This window comes from Hylobates moloch, unplaced genomic scaffold, assembly GCF_009828535.3.
Source record: "Hylobates moloch isolate HMO894 unplaced genomic scaffold, HMol_V3 SCAFFOLD_17, whole genome shotgun sequence".
Lineage (NCBI taxonomy): Eukaryota > Metazoa > Chordata > Mammalia > Primates > Hylobatidae > Hylobates > Hylobates moloch.
In genome coordinates, this window is record NW_026652292.1 from 39255008 (window position 1) to 39282084 (window position 27077).

General features: G+C 43.9%; 1 long non-coding RNA gene across 1 annotated transcript; it reads left to right on the forward strand.

Moving 5' to 3' along the window:
* Positions 1-11619: 11619 nt before the first annotated feature.
* Positions 11620-20391, forward strand: LOC131381616 (uncharacterized). The gene is made up of 3 exons (XR_009210477.1): positions 11620-14074; positions 18623-18870; positions 19947-20391. It is a non-coding gene; the product is annotated as an uncharacterized LOC131381616 (long non-coding RNA).
* The last annotated feature ends 6686 nt before the right edge of the window (positions 20392-27077 follow it).

Genomic DNA, 27077 nt, shown 5'->3' on the forward strand with positions numbered 1-27077 from the left:
ATATCATATGATATATGATCATATATATCATATTATATATGATCATATATCATATTATATGATCATATATATCATATATATCATTATATATGATCATATATATCATATATCATATTATATATGATCATATATATTTTATATATGATCATATATATCATATATATGATCATATATATCTTATATATGATCTATATATCATATATCATATTATATATGATCATATATATCTTATATGATATATATTATATGTGTATTAGTGACGGGGGTCTCGCTATGTTGCCCAGGCTGGTCTCGAACTCCTGAGCTCAAGCGATTCGCCCGCCTGGGCCTCCCAACGTGCTGGGATCACAGGCGTGGGCCACCGAGGTCCGCAGGAAGTCTGTATTGTTCTTGCATTCCACCCAGTGCATTGCGCAGGAGGAGAGTAGTCAGCTTATGCGCCGAGAACCAAGCAGATCCTGTTGGTCCCAGGAACAAAGTATAAACCATTCTGGTCGCCAACAGCTTCCCATGCCGGAAACAGCCATCCAACCTCCGTGATTTGGCTTTTCCAGGCCACCCCTCGCTCCCAGACTCTCCTCCCGGTCCAGAGCCCACAGGATCCTACAGGAGGGGCCGACAAGGGCTTGCCCTTGAAACTTGAAAGTCTCGGGCTAAGGTTCCCTAGGAGCGTAAAAGGCACAGCGTTTTCTGATCGCAGCTTCAGGTCTCCCCGGCCTGTGCCGGTACCTCTCCTGCGGGACGGAACTCTGTGAGAACCGCTCGTTGATTCTGTTGGTTAACTCTGTCATATGTCCTTGATATTGGGCATAGGAGTTGGAAGAGGGCAGGAGAGAAAAATGAACTGCAAGACTCCAGCACAAGAGGTGGGATTGATGGCAGACGTCTGCTCCCTCTCCAAACCTAATGAACATCTCAAAGTGCCATCCACTTTCCTATACCCTTGATCTGTGAAATGGATCACTGACGCTTTCTCTGTCTTTCTAGAAATGCAAAACAGGTGAATTTTCAAGCGCTTGAATTCTCTCTCACACTTTTCAGTCAAGAGTGGGGCTATAAACTCCTTCCTCATAGGAAATAAGGAACTGCCACTGCTTGGAAGAAAAACATATTTTTCCCATAAGCTTTCACATTTCCCCCCAAAAAATTATACATCCTGATGTAATCCCCCCAAGAGACTTACAGACCCTACCAGGAGGGTTCCCACGCGAACGCATCATCTCCCAATCGCATCCTGAAAACACCATGCAACCAATTCCACCCTTTTCTGGATGAACCTGGGCAGAGGACAGGTGCAGAGTAGCCCAGAAATGGGCCTTGACAAGTCAGGAGACCCAATTTGGGGTCGCAATTCTCACTCCCCAGGCGTTTGCTTTGAGCTTCCCCTCCCACTATACTACTACTTCTGCTACCTGGTTTCTCCCTGGTATTTGAGTATCCTCCAATTGCCTTCTGGTCTTACAGACGGGAGAATAAAGGAAAAATGGCATCGTTTCCACCTTAAAAGTTACAAGCACTTCACCAGATGGAACAGCCTAGGTAGAGCCTTTTTAAAATTAATGCCCGCCCACTGCTTCACTCTCCTCATTTCCACCTCAGCAAAGCATTTTTTAGCAGAAAAGCTGACCCAGAGCAGTAGCTCCCTCCTGTAATCCCAGTACTTTGGGAGGCTGAGTCAGGAGGATCTCTTTAGCCCAGAAGTTCAAGACCACCCTAAGCACAAAGCGAGATCCTGCCTCTACCAAAAAAAAAAAAAATTGAAAAATTAGTCGGATTTGGTCTTGAGTGCCTGTAGTCCCAGCTACTCGGGAAGCTGAAGTGGGAGGATCTCTTGAGCCCTAGAGATCCAGGCTGCAGTGAATGGTGATCTGGGACTGCACCACTGCAGTTCAGTCTGGGTGACAGAGGGAGACGTTGTCTCAGAAAATAAAATAAAATAAAAAATAATATAGCTGGGATTACAACCTCTGTAAGAAGGGGTCACCTGAGACATTATTACATATACCATTAACAGAGGAAAATGCTGCAAATTATACCGTGTCCCAACGGTAACAGGCCACCCACTTAAAAATATGTACATATTTCAGAGATACTAAATAAGAAGGCCGGGCGCGGTGGCTCACGCCTGTAATCCCAGAACTTTGGGAGGCGGAGGCGGGTGGATCACGAGGTCAGGAGATCGAGACCACGGTGAAACCCCGTCTCTACTAAAAAAAAATACAAAAAATTAGCTGGGCGTGGTGGCGGGCGCCTGTAGTCCCAGCTACTCGGAGAGGCTGAGGCAGGAGAATGGCGTGAACCTGGGAGGCGGAGCTTGCAGTGAGCCGAGATCGCGCCACTGCACTCCAGTCTGGGCGACAGAGCGAGACTCCGTCTCAAAAAAAATAAAGATAAAAAAAAAAATGAGAAAAAAATTTACCCTAGAATTGATTAAATTCAGGTATCCACTCCTTTATTTTCAATCTTTAGTGCCATTTTTTAGTTTGTTTATGTCTTGAAAATAGCATAGAGATTAGAGTTGTGATTTTTTATTTTTTTAATTATTTTTATTTTGTTCACTTGTTTATTTATTTTTGAGACAGAATCTTGCTCTGTCGCCCAGGCTGGAATGCAGTGGCACGATCTCAGTTCACTGTAACCTCTGCTTCCCAGGTTCAAGCCATTCTTGTACCTCAGCCTCCAGAGTAGCTGGGACCACTGGCTCCTGCCACAACACCCGGGTAATTTTTGTATATTTAGAAGAAACGGGGTTTCACCATGTTGGCCAGGCTAGCCTCGAACTCCTGGTCTCATGTGATCCACCCACCTCGGCCTCCCAAAGTGCCAGGATTACAGGCATGAGCCACCATGCCAAGCCGAGTTGTAATTTTTTGAAACCTATTTTTTTTATTGTATTTGTTTTTTTCACAGTGTAGCTCAATACACTGAAATGGTTGGGTAAGTGGGAAAATCATCTTCCCCACTCCTCCAGTATCTGTAAGGTGCAATTTCTCATAAACACTTTCAGCTTCCTACCTCTCCTTTTAGTTCTCCTCACATATTGTGTGGTTTGTGGCATGAAAATCATTATTCGTGACAGACACCATGCAAACTATATTTTGTGCTTTATCTTGTTTCATTCTCAACCGAAAAATGTGGTGAGCACATGCTTTGTGCTGGGCTTGCTTCTCAGTTCTCTCCATTTTGTAGATGCACAGCCTCACTTAGGGAAGTTGGAGTGTATATAGCTCTGTCTGTGGCTGAATAGATAAATGTAATTTTAGCATTCGGAGTTAAGAAATCAATTATTGGTGCAAATTTAAGGCTCATCTTCTAATGTAGTGTGTGTGTTTGTGTGTGTGTGATTTTACTGTGTCCCTTCTCCCTAACACTCCAGTTCAAGATAGTAACCTACGTTCTGAGTTGATTATTCTGGACACACTCTCTCAAAATATGACTGTTGGACACCAGAATACACAACCCCAATATACCAATATACCAATATACCTCTGGCATATTGATTATTTCGGGCCTAGCGTGGTAGCTCACACCTGTAATCCTAGTGCTTCGGGAGGCCAGGAGTTCATAAGCAGGCTGGGCACATAGGGAGTCCCATCTCTACAAAAGTATTTTTTAAAAATTAGCTGGGTATGGTGGCATGAGCCTATAGTCCTGGTTACTAGGGAGGCTAAGGCAGGAGGATGGCTTGAGTCCAGAAGTTTGAAGTTACAGAGAACTATAATCATGCCACTGCATTTCAGCCTGGGTGAAAGAGTAAGACCCTGTCTCTAAAACAAAAACAAAATAGGGCTGGGAACTGGTGGCTCACGCCGGTAATCCCAGCACGTTGGGAGGCCGAAGTGGGCAGATCACTTGAAGCCAGGAGTTTGAGGCCTGGCCAGCATGGTGAAACCCAGTCTCTACTAAAAATATAAAAATTAGCTGGGTGTGGTGGTGCATGCCTATAATCCCAGCTACACAGAGGTTGAGGCACGAGAATTGTTTCAACCCAGGAGGCAGAGGTTGCAGTGAGCCCAGATCATGCCACTGCACCCCACCCTGGGCAACAGTGCAAGACTCTGTCTAAAAAAAAAGAAATTAAATTTAAAAAAAATAAGATGAGAGAAAACCTTCATCTGTACTGTACTGCTGTACTCCTTACTCCTCTTTATGACAGAACAACACAGAAACATAAAGACAAAGAAAAGACTATTCTGGGAGGAAAGGGGATGAAACAACATGATTCATACTACAAAGTACCAAAAAGTACACCAGAGTTGATACACCAGCACTAGTCACACAAATCCTTTTCTCCCATCAGTCAATATTTTGGACAGGAAAAATACAGAGTGATATTTACTGTCTACTTCACCACATTCCACAGAGTGGGGCCTGGAACCTGGCTGGTAAAAATTCTTTATCCTTATGCTGGCTGATCAGCTCCTGGTTTCCCTCAACTGTGGGCTTCCAAAAGAGCCAAACTTTGGGTTCCTGCTCACAGCACCAAATCTTCAGGGGCCAGGGGAAATCTTTCTCTTAGCACTCTGAACGTTTGCTCTAAAATCAACTCACAGAGGCAGATTAATAGGAGAAAACACATATAAAATGTATGATTGCCCAGCCCCTCAGTGAGGTGCAGGAGGTTATATACCATCTTGAGGTTACAGAAAAAAGTGCATCATGGTAAAACAGGTTATAGGAGAGAGAAAATTTTTACGGTTTCAGGCTCTGTTAATCCTTCCTAGATCCAGACAAGAGAAGGCCTGTATGAATCAATGCAGATTTTCTACAGATGCAGATTTTTCCCACAAACCACAGCATTGCAGGGCTACTTATTTTGCTGGTTCTCTGACAGCCATCTGAAAATATGTCAAATAAATATATTTTGGGGTTAAACATTTTTATTTCTTTCAAGATGGAATATTAACTGTGTATGTCTCTTATAGATATAGCTTTAAATAAATAAGGGAATCCACTTTTCTAATTTGTTAAGATATGTTTTGTTTTAATAATGACAAGGGGTTAAATTTTTAAAAGATTTTCTGCATCTACTGATATTATCACATGGTTTACTTCCTTTTTAATGTTAATGTGTTGACTAATATTAACTGATTTTCAAGTGCTAAACCAATATTGAGTTCATGGAATAAATCCCACTAGATCATGATGTATTTTTTAAAACATATATTGCTGGATTCAGTATGCTAATACATTATAATTTTTAACACCTGTGATCATGAGCGCTCTTGGCTAACCAAAAAATTGAGGGATTGACAAGAGTGATATACAAAATGGGCATACAAATATTCATACTTGCTTGATACTTAAAAGGGCCTTTTAATTTTTCTGCCCTGCTCAGGCAGACTTATTAAATACTGGCATCATGTCTCATTTGGGGCCATTCAAAGGTCAATAGTGACCTGAATCATTCTATTTTTGTAGGCATCCTCATAATATTTTCAATACAGATTGAATTATTTAGGATTCAGTCCGGAGAAGAAAAAAGTCAAAGCATATAAGGTAAACAGAGAGGAATATTTTATTGGCCTGGCTTCCACAGGAAGCATTAGCTAAAGTGAAAACTTATGTGACACTTTTTAATTCAAAAGTGGTTTTTTTAAGAAAGTGGGAGTTAAAAGACAGGGTAATTGGAATAGGAAGGAGTAAGAGACAATTCAATGGTGTGCTACTGAGGCAAAAAATTTAAAAATAAATACGCATTCATTCACTCCAAGAAAAGTAACAGGCAGGGCAAGGATTAAAAAGAAAAGGACAAGTTTTCCTCTGCCTAGCAAGCTCACTTCAAGGACAGTTATAAGATACCCCTGTTCGGAAAGCCAAGGCCAAAGGAATGGGCTCCAGACACCCACCCCTGCTCCAGAGCAAGGTTGAATGAAAAAAAAAAAAAAGAAAGAGAAAGACAAATTCTTTTACCGTTACTCCTCTTCCAGGCTTCTTAAGCAAGATTATGTTTTATAAATGTCTGTATTTAGCCAGTTCTTGTTTTTCTTTCAATACAGGCACAAGACCACCGGCTATGCAAGGCCACAAGTTATGCTATGCTACAGATTATGTGACCTATCATATGATTAGCTGCTTTTGTTTTACTTTTGTAAGCCAGCTTATAAAAACCCCACTCCGTCTTTGTTCTAGGCTCAGCTTTTTGGATGCAAATCCACTGAGCCAGTGCATACCTAAAATAAACAATCCTCCTGTTCTCCATATCAGTCTCTCTGGTCCTCAGTTTCCCACAATACTACCTCATTGGCCCATACTGGGTATCACGCAGGGTCAGAGGCGAATTTACCATGCAGCTAAGGAAGCTTAGCTTTTAGTATCCATTTGAACAGGTCTGTAATTTTGTACTCAAAATTTTAATTCTTTTTTCTTAAAGAGAATCCCCCACTACTTTTATGAACACTGAGTTCTATTAACTGAACCTACCCTGAACACAACAGTTTGCTTGATCACATGGAACCATCTTCTTGGAAGCCCTGTCTATGACAGCTTCTAAGAATAATCCACTTAGGATGAAAGAAAGGGGAAGAATATATCCACTGTGGGAGAAATAAAACAATCCTGACAACAAAAAGACCCCTGTGTACCCAATAGAAGAGAGGGAGAACACTAGTATTGAATTAGCCTTAACAGATTTACATGCATATAAGGTAGCATGACAACTATAAAGCTGGGTCATATCTCATATGCTTTGAACAAAGAATGGGGAAGAATGAGAACTTCTTTTACTGCTTCAAAAGAAAAGAGGGTATACCTTGTGACAGTTTCCCCTATACTGAGAAACCCTCAGCTCATCCTTGGAGGTGCTGTTAAAAAACATCTGGACCTTATTTTCCTATGGCCTTGGGTACATTCTGGAGACCGGGCTTAATCCCTAGAAAGATTATATTTCCACTGTTAGAACAAAGATTCAGAGTTGTTACCATGTTGAATGTAATATCACTGTTTTCTTTCTTTTGTGGTTTTTAGGAACAGAAACAACACACTCAGACTTGAGAAACTGGTCTGGTTTAAAAGGGTTCCTGGCCTTACAGGTGAGTAAGAAATGTCACTTCCTGGCAGGCCAAGGAACATCAGGATATTTGGAGGACCTTGGTAAGGGAAGAATTCACTGAAATCTATAGGTATTCCAGGCAAAGTGTGATAGCAAGATCCTGGTATGGTTTCCTAGCCTTGAGAGGCTTTTAAAAGTCTAATTTGAGATTCCTTACTAAGAGATCCAGAAAATCCAACTTAAAGACAGCCTATGTGGTAAAACACTATTCCTGCTGCACTTGTGTAAATATTAGGCCAATTTTAAAGACACTAAATTTATTTTGCAAACAAATTACTCTTACTAATACTTTGATAATGTTTGATAAAAAGGGAGTAAGTATAGAGAAAAAAACTATAGTGCACCTGTTATTAGACTCTAGCTCATTGTTTTTGAGGTTTTGTCATCTACCTGAAATCTAGACTGGATCTTGAATTTTTTGTTTCCTGTAATATCTGGCAATGGGCTGCGTGTCAGAGCTCACACCTGCAATCCCAGCACTTTGGGAGGTCGAGGTGGAAGGATTGCTGAAGCCCAGGAGTTCGAGACCAGCCTGGGCAAAAGGTGAAACACCGTCTCTACAAAAAGTTCAAAAATTTGCTGGGCATGGAGGCATGTGCTTGTGGTTGCAGCTACTTGGAAGGTAGGTGGAAGGATTGCTTGAGCCAAGGAGGTTGAGGCTGCACTAAGCCTTGTTTGTGCCACTGCACTCCAGCCTCAATTACAAAGCAAGGACCCCATCTCAAAAAGAAAAAAAAGGCTGGATGCATTGGCTCATGTCTGTAATCCCAGCACTTTGGTAGGTTGAGGCAGGTGGATCACTTGAGGCTAGGAGTTCGAGGCCAGCCTGGCCAACATGGTGAAAACCCATCTCTACAAAAAATACAAAAATTAGCTGGGTGTGGTGGTGCGCGCCTGTAATTCTAGCTACTCGGGAGGCAGGGGCAGGAGAATTGCTTGAACACAGAGGTGAATGTTGCAGTGAGTGGAGATGGTGACACTGTACTCCAGCCTGGGTGACAGAGCATGACTTAACCTAAAAAGAAAAAAAAAATCTAGCTATGGCTCTTAAAACTAATATTTCTGATTTTTCTTCTACCCTTCTGCCTTGAACTGCTGAAATTAAACTACACTTTTCCTGAAGTCTTGTCAGCTGAAGCTGGATGGGTTAATAGAGACTGCAGAGAAATACCACCACTCATACATAGACTACTCAGAAATTTCACCAGAACACCTCATGCAAACTGCAAACCAGGAAATTCTGTCAGATTGCCACTGCCTGCCCCCATTCAAACTGAAGATACTTCAAGCTCAACATCTAAAAATTTCTGACTGGCTGCCCTCTGGACTAAAAAAACTGAGTTTATAGTCAGTTCCAAACATTAACCTTTGTTTTTCTCGTTTCAATGACTTTTTTTTTTTTTTTTTTTTTTTTTTTGAGACAGAGTTTTGCTCTTGTTGCCCAGGCTGGAGTGCAATAGTACAATCTCGGCTCATTGCAACCTCCACCTTCCAGATTCAAGCGATTCTCCTGCCTCAGCCTCCTGAGTAGCTGCAATTATAGGAATGTGCCACCATGCCTGGCTAATTTTGTATTTTTAGTAGAGACAGGGTTTCTCCATGTTGGTCAGGCTGGTCTCAAACTCCCTAGGTGATCCACCCGCCTCAGCCTCCCAAAGTGCTGGGATTACAGGCATGAGCCACCACACCCAGCTGGAAATATCTCTTATTAAATGAATGATTGCTTAGGCCTAACTTCGGTGGATGCCATTCTGCAGTCCCACCACCTGACTTGAGACAGTCCTGTTAACTGTTTAACTGGACTGACCTATTCTCAGGACTGAGAAACTGGTATAATGACTAGATAATACAGCGACCCAGTTCCTGAACTGAGAAACTTTATAAGGAGGTTTCATGGTACCTTGGCAATTGAGAAAACCACAGAAGCAAGAAGGTCAGTATTACCACAACCACTATGCCTTTCTGTGTAGCAGCTGGCCATAAAGGAATGCTCTGACCTACCTCTCCTGAAAGTAGGGCATAAAGCCCTTATTCCAGAGGAGTACTTCCTTACCCAGAAGCCAAAAGAATCTGAACAGAGAGCCATTTCTGGGTTCCCCAGTGTCCATTTATTAGCACTAGATAATACACTTACTGTCCAATCATACTTCTACATGACTTGTCCATAGAATCCAAGCCTAAAAATACATACTTTTCATTGGGTCTTTGGTCCTCATTTCTGAGGGCTCCCTTGTCATGGAAAACTTTGTTAAATAATTTTCTAACGGTTTTCTCTCGTTAATCTGTGTTTTGTTGTAAGATTGCAAGCCATAACCCTGGCAATGGGTGACAAAAAACTATTAACTTCTTCTCTCCTACAATAGACACTGTTAGTAACTGGACTCTACCCTCCCATGGAATTTCCCTCACTTCTTCTTTCTTGCCTGATTCAATCATAACAACCCTGCTGACTTTCAATTGTGCCTACAATTTTCACCTTAATCCTACCAGGTCCTGAAGAAATTTTTCCAGACAAATTAGTGATCATCTCCCAACTATTTGGATTTTGGTGTCTGCCATTCTGTATATGGCAGAACATACTATAAAAGCACAGTCTGTACTGGACAGAATCATATACTCCCTTTCCTAGACAAGCCACATAGCTTGGCCTGATCTGGAGGCTAAAATATGGAGCCCCATTCATCATCTTTGGAAGAGCTGTCTTGAAGGCAGCATGTCCAGAGCCCCACATGCCACCTGGCTTAAGCCTAAAGTAAGCTAGGATTGGACACAGGACAACTTCACTGCACTGAGCCACCACTGCCAATGTCCCCAGTTCTGTGCACATATGAAGTGCAGTGCATTCAGGCTGCCATGCTGGGCTTACATAGGCTAGAGTCATTTCTGAAGTTTAAAGGGGACAAAAATGTTGTTGAGACCCACACTCTGGGGCCAATGGCTGAAACCACAGAAGAGCTACACTCACTTGAAAAATAAGTGTATGCTGAGATCATTCGAAGATGGCTGAATAGGAACAGCTCCAGTCTAAAGCTCCCAGCGTAAGCAACACAGAAGACAGGTGATTTCTGCATTTCCATCTGAGCTTTGAAGAGAGCAGTGGTTCTCCCAGCACGGAGTTTGAGATCTGAGAACGGACAGACTGCCTCCTTAAGTGGGTCCCTAGCCCCCAAGTAGCCTAACTGTGAGACACCTCCCAGTAGGGGCCAACTGACACCTCATACAGCTGGGTGCCCCTCTGAGACGAAGCTTCCAGAGGAAGGATCAGGCAGCAACGTTTGCTATTCTGCAATATTTGCTGTTCTGCAGCCTCCACTGGTGATACCCAGGCAAATAAGGTCTGGAGTGGACCCCCAGCAAACTCCAACAGACCTGCAGCTGACGTTCCTGACTGTTAAAAGGAAAACTAACAAACAGAAAGGAATAGTATCAACACCAACAAAAAGGACATCCACACCAAACCCCATCTGTAGGTCACCATCATCAAAGACCAAAGTTAGATAAAACCACAAAGATGGGGAGAAACCAGAGCAGAAAAGCTGAAAGTTCTAAAAATCAGAGCATTTCTTCTCCTCCTAAGAATCACAGCTCCTCGCCAGCAACTGAACAAAGCTGGACAGAGAATGACTTTGACGAATTGACAGAAGTAGGCTTCAGAAGATTGGTAATAACAAACTTCTCCGAGCTAAAGGAGGATGTTCAAACCCATCGCAAAGAAGCTAAAAACCTTGAAAAAAGATTAGATGAATGGCTAACTAGAATAAACAGCATAGAGAAGACCTTAAATGACCTGATGGAGCTGAAAACCATTGCACAAGTACTATGTGATGCATGCACAAGCTTCAGTAGCCGATTTGATCAAGTGGAAGAAAGGGTATCAGTGATTGAAGATCAAATAAATGAAATGAAGTGAGAAGTTTAGAGAAAAAAGAATAAAAAGAAATGAACAAAGCCTCCAAGAAATATGGGACTATGTGAAAAGACCAAATCTACATTTGATTGGTGTACCTGAAAGTGACAGGGAGAATGGAACCAAGTTGGAAAACACTCTTCAGGATATTATCCAGGAGAACTTCCCCAACCTAGCAAGGCAGGCCAACATTCAAATTTAGGAAACACAGAGAATGCCACAAAGATACTCCTCGAGAAGAGCAACCCTGAGACACATAATTGTCAGATTTACAAAAGTTGAAATGAAGGAAAAAATGTTAAGGGCAGCCAGAGAGAGGTCAGGTTACCAACAAAGGGAAGCCCATCAGACTAACAGTGGATCTCTCAGCAGAAACTCTACAAGCCAGAAGAGAGTGGGTGCCAATATTCAACATTCTTAAAGAATTTTCAACCCAGAATTTCATATCCAGCCAAACTAAGCTTCATAAGTGAAGGAGAAATAAAATCCTTTACAGACAAGCAAATGCTGAGAGATTTTGTCACCACCAGGCCTGCCTTACAAGAGCTCCTGAAGGAAGCACTAAACAACTGGTACCAGCCACTGCAAAACATGCCAAATTGTAAAGACCATTGGTGCTAGGAAGAAACTGCATCAGCTAACAAGCAAAATAACCAGCTAACATCACAATGACAGGATCAAGTTCAAACACTAACCTTAAATGTAAATGGGCTAAATGCCCCAATTAAAAGACAGAGACTGGCAAATTGGATAAAGAGTCAAGACACATCAGTGTGCTGTATTCAGGAGACCCATCTCACCTGCAGAGACACACATAGGCTCAAAACAAAGGGATAGAGGAAGATCTACCAAGCAAATGGAAAACAAAAAAAGCAGGGGTTGCAAACCTACTCTCTGATAAAACAGACTTTAAACCAACAAAGATCAAAAGAGACAAAAGAGAAGAAGAAGGCCATTACATAATGGTAAAGGGATCAATTCAACAAGAAGAGCTAACTATCCTAAATATATAGGCACCCAATACAGGAGCACCCAGATTCATAAAGCAAGTCCTTAGAGACCTACAAAGAGACTTAGACTCCCACACAATAATAATGGGAGACTTTAACACTCCACTGTCAAAATTAAACAGATCAACAAGACAGAAAGTTAACAAGGATATGCAGGACTTGAACTCAGCTCTGCACCAAGCAGACCTAATAGACATCTACAGAAGTCTACACCCCAAATCAACAGAATATACATTCTTCTCAGCACCACATCACACTTATTCCAAAATTGACCACATAATTGGAAGTAAAGCACTCAACAAATGTAAAAGAACAGAAATTATAACAAACTGTCTCTCAGACCACAGTGCAATCAAATTAGAACTCAGGATTAAGAAACTCACTCAAAACCGCAAAACTACAGGGAAATTGAATAACCTCCTCCTGAATGACTACTGGATACATAACGAAATGAAGGCAAAAATAAAGATGTTCTTTGAAACCAATGAGAACAAAGACACAACATACCAGAATCTCTGGGACACATTTAAAGCAGTGTGTAGAGGGAAATTTATAGCACTAAATGCACACAAGACAAAGCAAGAAAGATCTAAAATTAACACCCTAACATCACAATTAAAAGAACTAGAGAAGCGAGAGCAAACACATTCAAAAGCTAGCAGAAGGCAAGAAATAACTAAGATCGGAGCAGAACTGAAGGAGATAGAGACACAAAAAACCCTTCAAAAAATCAATGGAATCCAGGAGCTGGTTTTTTGAAAAGATCAACAAAATTGATAGACCACTAGCAAGACTAATGAAGAAAAGAGAGAAGAATCAAATAGATGCAATAAAAAATGAAAAAGAGGATATCACCACGAATCCCATGGAAATACAAACTACCATCAGAGAATACTATAAACACCTCTATGCAAATAAACTAGAAAATCTAGAAGAAATGGATAAATTCCTGGACACATCCACCTTCCCAAGACTAAACCAGGAAGAAGTTGAATCCCTGAATAGACCAATAACAGGCTCTGAGATTGAGGCAATAATTAATAGCCTACCAACCAAAAAAAGTCCAGGACCAGACGGATTCACAGCCGAATTCTACCAGAGGTACAAAGAGGAGGTGGTACCATTCCTTCTGAAATTATTCCAATCAGTAGAAAAAGATGGAATCCTCCCTAACTAATTTTATGAGGACAGCATCATCCTGATACCAAAGCCTGGCAGAGACACAACAAAAAAAGAGAATTTTAGACCAATATCTCTGATGAACATCGATGCAAAAATCCTCAATAACATACTGGCAAACTGAATCCAGCAGCACATCAAAAAGCTTATCCACCATGATCAAGTTGGCTTCATCTCTAGGGTGCAAGGCTCATTCAACATACACAAATCAATAAACATAATTCATCATATAAACAGAACCAAAGACAAAAACCACATGATTATCTCAATAGATGCAGAAAAGACCTTCGACAAAATTCAACAGCTCTTCATGCTAAAAACTCTCAATTAACTAGGTATTGATGAGACTTATCCCAAAATAATAAGAGCTATTTATGACAAACCCACAGCCAATATACTGAATGGGCAAAAACTGGAAGCATTCCCTTTGGAAACTGACAAAAGACAGGGATACCCTCTCTCACCACTCTTATTCAACATAGTGTTGGAAGTTCTGGCCAGGGCAATCAGGCAGGAGAAAGAAATAAAGGGTATCCAATTAGGAAAAGAGGAAGTCAAATTGTCCCTGTTTGCAGATAACATGATTGTATATCTAGAAAACCCCATCGTCTCAGCCCAAAATCTCCTTAAGCTGATAAGCAACTTCAGCAAAGTCTCAGGATACAAAATCAATGTGCAAAAATCACAAGCATTCCTATACACCAATAACAAACAGAGAGCCAAATAATGAGTGAACTCCCATTCACAATTGCTTCAAAGAGAATAAAATACCTAGGAATCCAACTTACAAGGGATGTAAAGGACCTCTTCAAGGAGAACTACAAACCACTGCTCAATGAAATAAAAGAGGACACAAACAAATGGAAGAACATTCCATGCTCATCGATAGGAAGAATCAGTATCGTGAAAATGGGCATACTGCCCAAGGTAATTTATAGATGTTTTTTCTGTTTTGTTTTGTTTTGTGAGATGGAGTCTCCCTTTGTCGCCCAGGCTGGAGTGCAGTGGCTGGATCTCGGCTCACTGCAAACTCCGCCTCCCGGGTTCATGCCATTCTCCTGCCTCAGCCTCCCGAGTAGCTGGGACTACAGGTGCCCACCACAATGCCCGGCTAATTTTTTTGTATTTTTGTTTAGTAGAGACAGGGTTTCACCGTGTTAACCATGATGGTCTCGATCTCCTGACCTCATGATCCGCCCACCTCGGCCTCCCAAAGTGCTGGGATTACAGGCGTGAGCCACCGCGCCCGGCCAGTAATTTATAGATTTAATGCCATCCCCATCAAGCTACCAATGACTCTCTTCACAGAATTGGAAAAAGCTACTTTAAAGTTCATATGGAACCAAAAAAGAGCCCATATTGCCAAGACTGTGGGGGAAAGAAAGAGAGATCAGGCTGTTACTGTGTCTATGCAGAAAGAAGAAGACATAAGAAACTCCATTTTGTTCTGTACTAAGAAAAATTCTTCCGCCTTGAGATGCTATTAATCTGTAACCCTAGCCCCAACCCTGTGCTCACAGAAACATTTGCTGTGTTGACTCAAGGTTTAATGGATATAGGGCTGTGCGGGATGTGCTTTGTTAAAAATGTGTTTGCAGGCAATATGCTTGGTAAAAGTCATCGCCCTTCTCTAGTCTCGAGTACCCAGGGACACAATGCACTGTCGAAGGCCGCATGGATCTCTGCCCAAGAAAGCCTGGGTATTGTCCAAGGTTTCTCCCCACTGAGACAGCCTGAGATATGGGCTCATGGGAAGGGAAAGACCTTACCATCCCCCAGCCCGACACCCATAAAGGGTCCGTGCTGAGGAGGATTAGTGAAAGAGGAAGGCCTCTTCGCATTTGAGACAAGAGGAAGGCATCTGTCTACTGCTCGTCCCTGGGAATGGAATGTCTTGGTGTAAAACCCGATCGTACATTCTATTTACTGAGATAGGAGAAAACCGCCTTATGGCTGGAGGTGAGCCATGCTGGCGACAATACCGCTCTTTACTGCACCGAGATGTTTGTGTAAAGTCAAACATAAATCTGGCCTATGTGCACATCGAGGCACAGCACCTTTCCTTAAACTTATTTATGACACAGAGTCCTTTGTTCATGTTTTCCTGCTGACCCTCTCCCCACTATTATCCTATAGTCCTGCCACATCCCCCTCACCAAGAGAGTAGAGATAGTGATCAATAAATACCGAGAGAACTCAGAGACCACAGCTGGTGTGGGTCCTCCATATGCTAAGCGCTGGTCCTCTGGGCTCACTGTTCTTTCTCTATACTTTGTCTCTGTGTCTTATTTCTTTTCTCAGTCTCTCATCCCACCTGACGAGAAATACCCACAGGTGTGGAGGAACTGGCCCCCTTCAAAGACAATCCTAAGCAAAAAGAACAAAGCTGGAGGCATCATGCTACCTGACTTCAAAGGATACTACAAGGCTACAATAACCAAAACAGCATGGTACTGGTACCAAAACAGAGAGATAAACCAATGGAAGAGAACAGGACCCACAGAAATAATACCACACATCTACAACCATCTGATCTTTGACAAACCTGACAAAAACAAGAAATGGGGAAAGGATTCCCTATTTAATAAATAGTGCTGGGAAAACTGGCTAGCCATATGTAGAAAGCTAAAACTGGATCCTTTCCTTACACCTTATACAAAAATTAATTCAAGATGGATTAAAGACTTAAATATTAGACCTAAAAACCATAAAAACCCTAGAAGAAAACCTAGGCAATACCATTCAGGACATAAGTATGGGCAATGACTTCATGACTAAAACACCAAAAGCAATGGCAACCAAAGCCAAAATAGACAAATGGGATCTAATTAAACTAAAGAGCTTCTGCACAGCAAAAGAAACTACCATCAGAGTGAACAGGCAACCTACAGAATGGGAGAAAATTTTTGCAATCTACCCATCTGACAAAGGGCTAATATCCAGAATCTACAGAGAACTTAAACAAGTTTACAAGAAAAAATCAAACAACCCCATCAAAAAGTGGGCAAAGGATATGAACAGACACTTCTCAAAAGAAGACATTTACGCAGCCAACAGACACATGAAAAAATGCTCATTATCACTGGCCATCAGAGAAATACAAATCAAAACCACAATGAGATACCATCTCACACCAGTTAGAATGACGATCATTAAAAAGTTAGGAAACAACAGATGCTGGAAAGGATGTGGAGAAACAGGAACACTCTTACACTGTTAATGGGAGTGTAAATTGGTTCAACCATTGCAGAAGACAGTGTGGCGATTCCTCAAGGATCTAGAACTAGAAATGCCATTTGATCCAGCCATCCCATTATGGGGTATATACCCAAAGGATTATAAATCATGTTACTATAAAGACACATGCACACGTATGTTTACTGCAGCACTATTCACAATAGCAAAGACTTGTAACCAACCCAAATGTCCATCAATGATAGACTGGATTAAGGAAATGTGGCACATATACACCATGGAATACTATGCAGCCATAAAAAAGGATGAGTTCATGTCCTTTGTAGGGACATGGATGGAACTGGAAACCATCATTCTGAGCAAACTATCGCAAGGACAGAAAACCAAACACCACATGTTCTCACTCATAGGTGGGAATTGAACAACGAGAACACTTGGACCCAGGGTAGGGAATATCACACACCCAGGCTTGTCATGGGGTTGGGGGAGGGATGAGGGATAGCATTAGGAGGAATACCTAATGTAAATGATGAGTTAATGGGTGCAGCACACCAACTTGGCACATGTATATATATGTAACAAACCTGCACATTGTGCACATGTACCCTCGAACTTAAAAGTATAATAATAAAAAAAATTTAAAAAAGAAAGTAGCATTTTAAAAAACAACTTCCCAATAAATAGCCTATAAACCAAAAAAAAAAAGAAAAAAGAAAAATAAGTGTATCCTACAGACAACACAATGGGCCATGACCCAGCCAGGAGATGCCAACCTGCGAAGCTGGACAGATAGATGCCTAGAGCAGAGCCCAGGCTGCCCACAAGAAATTGCTGAAAACTAAGGCTTAGGACAGACTGGAACCCAGAGAAGAAAGGAACCCCAGTCTTGGTCATGACTCATGGCACCACTCCCTTATAACAATGCCCTGGAAGAAGCCCATGCACCCCAGTGGGAGCCCTCATGCAGTTCTTGGGGACTTTCATAGGACTGTGCCCTGCCTTGAGCTGGAAGTCTCTGCAGTAGAGATCCTTCCATATTTTGTTCTTCATCTTCTGAATGCTTTCAAGGTTTTTCAATTGGAAAAATTCTATCTGCATAATCAACAATGTGCTAAGGAACTCTACTTTCAGATCTTAGAATTCATAGTTCTTTGTACATGAGGATTAAAGCATTCTTCTATATTCTCCACCTGTGAAATAGATTTGAGGTTGGTGGAGTCAGGATTGAAAACACATACAGGTGGGCAGGGGCATGAAAGGGACTGGGGCCCAGATCAGAGCTGGAGGCTGAACACCAGGGAGCCTTTGAATAGCTATGGATATCACCAGGGTGGGAAGGGACAGTGGTCCACTGTCCTGGGATTCTCTTGAAACTGAGCTTGGCCTCCCTGCTGAGAGCAGAGAACAACCGTCAATAAATATTCCTTCAATGGTCTGAAGTTTACGTTTACAGGGTGGAGGTGGAAATTAAATTTAGGGGGCCATGAGGGAGACCCCCAGCCCTATGCTTTTTGAATTGACAACCATGGCATTTCAGGGCATCAGCTCCAGGTCAGGCATTCTCAGGCAGTTGCATAATTCTGCCAATGTGGGTCCCACCCACCTCAAAAATCCACATGGATTGGATCCAGCAAAACCAAATATTCAGCAAAACTTCAAGATCTAGCAACACTGAAGGCTCAAGTACATCACCGGTGCATACTTGGCCCAAGGAGGCTATTCTCTCACAATCTCTACCCATCTCGGGGCCTGCAGCATCTGAGACTCACTCCTTCCTGCAGGTATCCCAGGAAAAAGATTTATGCATCCTCATAGCTTCAACCTGCAGTGTGTCATGTACAGAAAAATGGTTGCCTTCAGAAAGAGATGAAAAAACATGCAGTAGCAATCACCCTTTGGACTTTGAAACTTTTCTGTGACCTTAGATGTCAGAAACTAAAACCCAGAAACTTGGTGTTGGCATTAATTTGGCCTAGCTATGAAGACTTTTTTTTTTTTTTTTTACACAGTGACAGTTCTGAATTTGAATATAAAGGAGCTTAGGTGCTACGATCTGAATGGAACGTGGGAATAAAACTGTCTTTGCCTTGTACTTCTTGTTAGATTAATTAAATACCAATTATCAGTATAAGAAAATGGCAATAAGTTGTCAAAGTGGAATTGGAAAGTGTTTTTGTGATTTGGATATGAAGCAGGCTTCCCATGTGACCATTCTCTCTTCCTATTCTGAGTCTAACAGTCTGCTTTTCTTTCTCTCCCTCTCTTCATTGATTCTTCTAGTGGCTGGTGTTTGGGTACTCTGGGAACTGAGCTTTCATCTCCTATGTTAGCCATAGAGATGAGGGCTTTGAGGGCACCATGGAATCCGATTGTTGGAAATGGCTCATAAATCACAGGCACTTAAGCCCAACAGAGCTTAAAGGAAAGGAAAATTTAAAAATCAGATGCAACAAAAGCAAAATGAGAAAACTGCTAAACTCTACAATTCTATAAAGAAGAATTGCATAAAAAGGAAATAACAGAAAAAGGTAAGAAAATTTAAAAGGATATCAGAAAATATAGCATACCGGGTCAGAAAGATTTGAGAATCTGACGAGATAGTTTTAGAAGGCAAGATGGGGCCGGGCACAGTGGCTCACGCCTATAATCCCAGCACTTTGGGAGGCTGAGGCGGACGGATCACGAGGTCAGGAGATGGAGACCATCCTGGCTAACACGGTGAAACCCTGTCTCTACTAAAAATACAAAAAAAAAAATTAGCGCGTGGTGGTGGGCACCTGTAGTCCCAGCTACTTGGAAGGCTGAGGCAGGAGAATGGCGTGAACCCGGGAGGCGGAGCTTGCAGTAAGCCGAGATCACGCCACTGCACTCCAGCCTGGGAAACAGCAAGACTCCGTCTCAAAAAAAAAAAAAAAAAAAAAGAAGGCAGGATGGGCCGGGCGCGGTGGTTCACGCCTGTAATCCCAGCACTTTGGGAGGCCGAGGAGGGCCGATCACCTCAGGTCAGGAATTCGAGACCAGCCTGACCAACATGGAGAAACCCCATCTCTACTAAAAATACAAAACTAGCCGGGCATGGTGGCGCGCGTCTGTAGTCCCAGGCAGGAGAATTGCTTGAACCTGGGGAGGGGGTGGGGCGGAGGTTGCAGTGAGCCGAGATCTCGCCATTGCACTCCAGCCTGGGCAACAAGAGTAAAACTCCGTCTCAAAAAAAAAAAAAAGAAAGAAAGAAAGAAAAGAAAAAAAAGAAAGGCGGCAGGATGGAATTTGGAAAAAAATAACATTTTAAAAATAGAAATGTAAAGGCGGATGGAAGGACAGAAACTGAACAACAGGAAATGGATACCATGCATCTCTGAAATAACTTGAAAATCGGTGTGTCATTTTTAGGGTTTAATGCATTATTATAAACAAGTGGATAAACAAATATAAGTGCATATACCAGTTATGAAAACATGTCTTAAAATAAGGACTATGATTAGGACTTATCTATTACTCAGTGTCATGCTTCTAATGGCCAGTTGTGTTTTTTTTTTTTAAAGAAAGAAAAGCCCCTATAAATGTGGCTCCTAAATATCCAACCCTCGACGTTGTTCCTTTGCAGGAGTCTCTTCCTTTTGGCCGGCTGCTGAACCTAGGGAGGCAGCGTGGGATGGAGTTGGCACACATCCTGCAAGTCCACGACCCATGAAGAGCCGCTATGGTACCACTAGCAGTGCTAGGACCCAGAAACTAGCGAAACTGTTTAGGAGAAGCTGCGGGCTGGACCCACCAGCGGTGCTGCCACGGAGGTCAATCCTGTTTTGACAAGTGAGCGGTGCTGCAACTGAGAAAGTTCCAGTCTGAGGAACCAGGGGTACTGGGATACAGGAAAAGGAGTTAGCCAGGTTGCTTTAGGCACACAGTAAGGGAAGGGTCTCCAGAGAACCTCTGGAATAAGAGAACTTGCACAGGGGCCTGGCCTAAATATGCCCTTGCTGACTTAGGGCCCGCATATGCACTGGGGGAATGGGGGTGGAGCCACCAGGAATTCGCGCCTTATACAAACAGGGAACCTAGCCCCATCAGCTTTTATATAAAAGCCCTTGTATTTAAATATTAAGGGGGCAACCAGAAACCTGCTCTCAGGACCCCTCTTTTTGCTGTGAGCTTTCCTTGTCGCTTAGTAAATTCTACTGCACTCACTCTTCGATATCTGCGTGCCTATTTCTTCCTGATGGTGAAACAAAAACCTGAACGTAGACGGGCGCGATGGCTCACGCCTGTAATCCCAGCACTTTGGGAGGCCGAGGTGGGTGGATTACCTGAGGTCAGGAGTTCAAGACCAGCCTGGCCAACATGGTGAAACCCTGTCTCTATGAAAAATAACAAAAATTAGCTGGCAGTGGTGGCGTGTGCCTGTAATCCCAGCTACTCAGGAAGCTGAGACAGGAGAATCGCTTGAACCCAAGAGGCGGAGGCTGCAGTGAGCAGAGATGGCGCCATTGCACTCCAGCCTGGGCGACAGAGCGAGACTCCGTCTCCAAAAAACAACAACAACCTGGACTTAGCTGAGCTGAGAAGCCAAAATCCTGCATCAATATCAAGTGTCACACTTAATATTGGTGTATCCTGCGGCAAACTTTATTTTTGGCGCAGTTAAGGCATTGCTACTAAGAAACTCGTCTCTGAGAAATATCGGTGGTTGGAAGGTTGTAGGGTGCTTCCACCGAGAAAGCGCCTACCCAGTGAAATACGCCTGTGACAGAAAAACCGAGGCCAAGCCCTGCCAGCAGTCTTGCCCAATCACGGTGCTGAGACAGTGAGACAGCCAGTCCGGGGAAAGTAGCCATGCTAGGACACGGGAAACGATACCACAAAGAACGTCTGAGTCTTGTGAACGAGGAATGTTGTTTTGTTCAGCGCTACCAAGAGCGCAGCAACCGAGAAAACACGGAGTCGCCGCTAGTGGCCAAAGTGAGGATCGAAACCGCTGGCTCGGCAAAAGAGCAGAGCCGCGGAAGAGAACGCTAGCGGTGGGGCACCAGTTCGCCTTCAGTGCTCACGGGAGAAGGCAAGTTAGAAAGAACCTGAGACGTGACACTGAAAATCAGTAGAAGAAATACGCCACATTTATTCTACCGGGGAAGTCAGTGGGTAAGAAAAAAATACCGTAACATTTAAATTAAAAAATAATTAAATTTTTAAAAGCAAATATAAATGAAAACAAAATACACCGATAACCTCGCTGCCAGAACAAGATACACCAAAAAAATTTTTTTGAGTATGCAAAACATACAAAGGGTCCTACAAAGAAATTGCAAACAGTGTCGAATGGTGCGATCCTACCATTATATTTGTTAGCACTAAACTCGTGCCTCTTGCGCCTATCCGAAGTTTCCTCGGATTAAGAAGAAACAGCCATGGTTAAACCGGTATTTGCGACACCAACAATTATCTGTAGCCTACGTACCCCAACTTCTACATGAGTGAAAAATCGCCAGCATAGCCAAGGCGAGACTATTGCGAATTCTAACTTGGCATGATTTAAAAATTCCAGACACTGCTAAATTCTTTTAAATTGCATTCTCCAGTACCTAGATTAATACAGGGGTTATAAACCGCACGCATGGCTATAATGGGGGTTCCTATTACGGAACAGGAATTTGCTGCTACTAAAATTATGTAGACATGGTTAAAGCCAGAATTTTCACAACTAGAAATCGCAAACTGGAATAACTCTCAACTTGCTACGGTAAGAAATAGCTAAACTCTGAATTGGTCAGACTAAGAAATCAGGAGTTTGAGACCAGCCCAGGCAACATGGCGAAACCCTGTCTCTAGGAAGGATACAAAAAATCACCCGGGCGTGGTGGCGCATGCCTGTGGTCCCAGCTACTCCGGTGGCTGGGGTGGGAGGATCGCTTCAGCCCGGGAGGCGGAGGTTGCAGTGAGCCGAGATCGCGGCACTGCACCCCATCCTGGGCGACAGAGCCGGACCCCGTATCAAGAAAGAAAGAGAAAAGAAAAAGAACCAAAGAAAAAGAAAAGAAGTCACCATCGCACAGTTAAGTCTGCCTTGCTACAGCTAAACAGTGACTTCCTAGGACCAAGAAATCGCAGCCAGGACTAGACCGATGTTTCCCCTAAATCGGGACTTGCTTAGGCTGAGAAATCACTTTTTGGCTAGTGATTTGGACAAGAGGTAGAAATAGGCACGCGAAATCGAAACTTGCTAGGACCAAGAAGCCAACTACGCGCGAAACCGCAGGGGCCTGCGACAGAGACGCCAGCGGGGCCGCCAGGGGACTGGGTTCTGGAGGCCGAGCCGGAATCGGTGCGTCGTCGCTCGCGGCGCTGTGAAGAGACTGCGCCCGCGCAGCTCCTCTGTCTCTGGCTAGGAGGAGCGGCGGGCTCCCCCGCCCAGCGCCGGCGTCGCCCCGGAACCCCAGACTCTGCGCAACTGGCTGCGACTCCAAATCCCTCAGATCGGCTACCAGAGCGCTGCGGCCACCGAGAAAATGGAGGCACCGAGGAACAAGCTGTGCCGCGACCAAGAGAACTCGGCTTGGCGAAATGGCGGTGCCAGGACCCTAAGAGTGACGCCAGCCGGAGGAGTTCCCAAGGACAACACCTATTTTGGCGCAACCAACGGTGCTGTCAACGGAGAAAATGTCGACCCTCGGAAAAGAGAGGTTCTGCGACCGAGAAATTCGGTGCAACAAGTGCTGTGAGAGAAAACCCCCCGCTCGGTGCTGCTGGCGAAAGAGCCAACAAAACGTCGGGTGCTGCCACCGTGACACCGACTTTAGGACACCGGCCTTGCATGGAGAAAGGAGGGTACGGAGCCACCACATAACTTCCTAATGTCTCCAAATAGCGAAAGTGCTAGCCAGAAACTGCCGGCTGGGTTTACCTATTGGTGCTCGCGTGGGACCAGCAGATTCGAGAAACCAGCGGGACTGGAACCTAGTACACTTCTGCAGTTGGGAAGTGACTTACCAGGACAAATACTGCTTCTGGCTCGATGGTGCTGCCCATGAACATCCGCCGGCTCTGAGAAACGAGCTGCACTGTCAGTGAGAAACCGTGGGCACTGAGAAACGAGCGGACTGCAAGTGATAACTGCCCACCCAGTGCCACTACGACAAAGTGCTGCTGGCACTAATCCCACCCTCCGTCCTCAAATCAATCCCCTCCCGCCTAAGAAGACCTTTATGTTTCATAGCGAAGTCATACTGGGGGCCCCATCAACCGACCCCTTGCGATGTGCATGAGAAAAGGAGGCAGTATAGGGACCGAGAATCGGGCGGATTGGGCTGGCCCTGGGAACAAAGTAAAAGCCATCCGGGTCGCCAACCGTCTTCCACTGCAAGAAACAAACCTTCCAGTGGCTGGGCTCCGCCCTTCTCCTTGGTCAGAGCCCTCCAGGCTCCTACGGGCGAAGCCAACACCTCATCCCTTTGGAACTTGAAGCTGTCAGTCCAAGACCTCCGTGGAGAGTGAAAGACACAATGCCGCCTGACCCAGGCTTCAGGCCTGCCCCGGCAGCTAGGTACCTCTCCCTCTCCCCTTGAAATCCTCAAAGGGCAGTTCCCGATTTCTATCACCTTTGACCTTTGAAATTCATCCCTGATGTGTTCTCCATCTTTGGGAAGTGCAATGCAATTTCAAGCTCTTGAACCTTCCCTCTCCCACATTTGTCAAATATACTGATGCTACAAACTCCTTTCTTACAGGAAGCCTGAAACTGCCATTGAGCAGAAGGAAAACATCCCTTTCCAGAACCTTTCTTGTTTTTCTAAAAATCTGCACTTTTGGAAGTGATCCCCCAAAGAGACCTCCAGACTCTACCATGAGTGTCTCCAGCTGAACTCATCATGTCTAATCCTCACCCTAGCTTATCCTGTTCAAATCATTTCCATCTTTTTCTGGATGAACCTGGGCGGATGTCAGACCAGAGAAGAGCACAGAATGTACCAGAGAGGTAAGAAGACCCATTTTGGGCTGTCACTTCTCACCCACTCCCAAGATGGTCACCTCCAGTCTTCCCCTCTATACCTTACCCTATCTTCAGCTAGCCAAAACCTGCCCTGGTACTTGAGGCTTCTTCGATTGCCTTCTTTTGCAGGCAGTAAAATAAAGGAAAGAGGGCAGTGTCAGTAAAAGAAAAGTTACAGCCACTTTATCTAATTGAAGATACTGTGCAGAGCTTTTGAAAAAACAAAATATCTCACCCACCATTCCTCTCTCCGTTTCCACTCTAGTTCCTATTTTAGCAAAAATGCTGGGATCAGCACCTCTGGAGGGAAGGGGTCACTCTTCCAGGTTAGGAATGTGGACAGGAGTTATGGAGCTTACTTCCCTAAAGGAGGGGGCATTCTAGTTCTGGCATTCAGATTCTGTCTGATTCCAGTATGGTGTTTGTGTGGGGTGGTCAGAGAAAGGGCAAGTCGGGAACTGTATATTCCTCAGCAAGAGACTATAAGACACTTGCATTTGGAAAGTCAGGAGAGATGCTGATATAGTTTGGCTCCGTGTCCCCATCCAAATCTCACCTTGAATTGTAATAATCCCCATGTGTCAAGGGTGAGACCAGGTGGAGATAATTGAATCAAGGGGGTGGTTTTCCCCATGCTGTTCTCGTGTTAGTGAGTGGGTCTCACGAGATCTGATAGTTTTATAATTGTCTGGCATTTTCCCCTGCTGGCACACATTCTCCTGCAGCCCTCTGAAGAGGTGCCTTCCACCATGATTGTAAGTTTCCTGAGGCCTCCCCAGCCATGCAGAGCTGTGAGTCAATTAAACCTCTTTCTTTATAAATTACCCAGTCTTGGATATTTCTTCATAGCAGTGTGAGAACAGACTAATACAGATGTGGTAGAGTTGGGTGCTGCATGGCAATGTCAAGTGTATGCAGGTTCTAGACACCAGATCAAATCTAGAATGCAAACTGTGGGACACAAACCACAAATGATGTCCAGCCTTTAATACTTTCTTTAATTGTTTGTCATATAGAAGAAGGAACAAAGAATAAAGAAAAGCAATTTTTTTGAGACGGAGTCTCGCTCTATTCCCCAGGCTGGAGTGTAGTGGTACGATCTCGGCTCACTGCAGCTTCCACCTCCCAGGTTCAAGTTATTCTCCTGCCTCAGCTCCCAAGCAGCCAGGATTACAGGTGCACACCATCACACCTGGCTAATTTTTGTATTTTCAGTAGAGGCCAGGTTTCTTTTTTTTTTTTTTTGAGATGGAGTCTCGCTCTGTCACCCAGGCTGGAGTGCAATGGCGTGATCTCGGCTCACTGCAACCTCCGCCTCCCGGGTTCAAGCGATTCTCCTGCCTCAGCCTCCCAAGTAGCTGGGACTACAGGCGCCCACCACCACACCACCCAGCTAATTTTTATGCTTTTAATAGAGACGGGGTTTCACCATCTTGGCCAGGATGGTCTCAATCTCTTGACCTTGTGATCCGCCCGCCTCGGCCTCCCAAAGTGCTGGGAATACAGGCGTGAGCCACCGCGCCCGGCTGAGACAGGGTTTCACCCTGTTGGCCAGGCTGGTCTCAAAGTCCTGACCTCAAGTGATCCACCTGCTTCGGCCTCTCAAAGTGCTGGAATTACAGGCATGGGTCGCAGTGCCCAGCCACAAAGTATATTTTTGTAAAATTTTATCAAGATAAACCTAGCTAAACCAATAAACTAATAATAACAAAACTTGGGTTATTATTGACTAAAGGAAGGTGGCACAAAATGGAAACATTTTTAAACATTCAAAAAAAAAAAAGACTGGTCAGGCGCAGTGGCTCACACCTGTAGTCACACTTTGGGAGGCCGAGGTGGGCAGATCATGAGGTCAGGAGATCGAGACCATCCTGGCTAACACGGTGAAACCCCGTCTCTACTAAAAATACAAAAAATTAGCTGGGTGTGGTGGTGGGTGCCTGTAGTCCCAGCTACTGGGGAGTCTGAGGCAGGAGAATGGCATAAACCCAGGAGGCAGAGCTTGCAGTGAGCCAAGATCGCACCATTACACTCCAGCCTGGGCAATAGAGCGAGACCCTGTCTCAAAAAAAAAAAAAAAAAAACCCATGGGTAGTCTTTACACAGAAGTGGTATGCACAGGTGAATTCTCTGGGAAGTCAGGATGTTGCACAGAAGCTATGCAAGTCATAGATTAGAAAAGCAAGAATCCACATTCATGCTTTCCAGCATAGATGAGGAGATACTTTTTCTCCACCTTCTTAGATTCAATGGCTGGGCAGGGAGTGCTGTGAATTCACCTGACAACAGGCAGATTAACAGGAGAAAAGGAATATAAGTTTTTTAATTTTTTTTTTTTTTTTTGAGACAGAGTCTCACTCTGTCTCCCAGGCTGGAGTGCAGTGGCGCCATCTCGGCTCACTGCAAGCTCCCACCTCCCGGGTTCACACCATTCTCCTGCCTCGGCCTCCTGAGTAGCTGGGACTACAGGCGCCTGCCACCATGCCCAGCTAATTTTTTTTATTTTTTAGCAGAGACGGGGTTTCACCTCCCAAAGTGCTGGGATTACAGGCGTTAGGCACCGTGCCCGGCCAAGTTTTTTAATGTTTAATGTGCATGGAGGCATCATAGAAAGAACTGAATATCCAAAAGTGTGGTGAAATTTGAGACTTTAGATACCATCTTAATGATAGTGGCAGGAGGCAGACAAATCCTAGGGAGACAAGGGCGGGTCCCTGGTGAAACCCCACCTTCAAACCAAAGACAGTTTAAAGC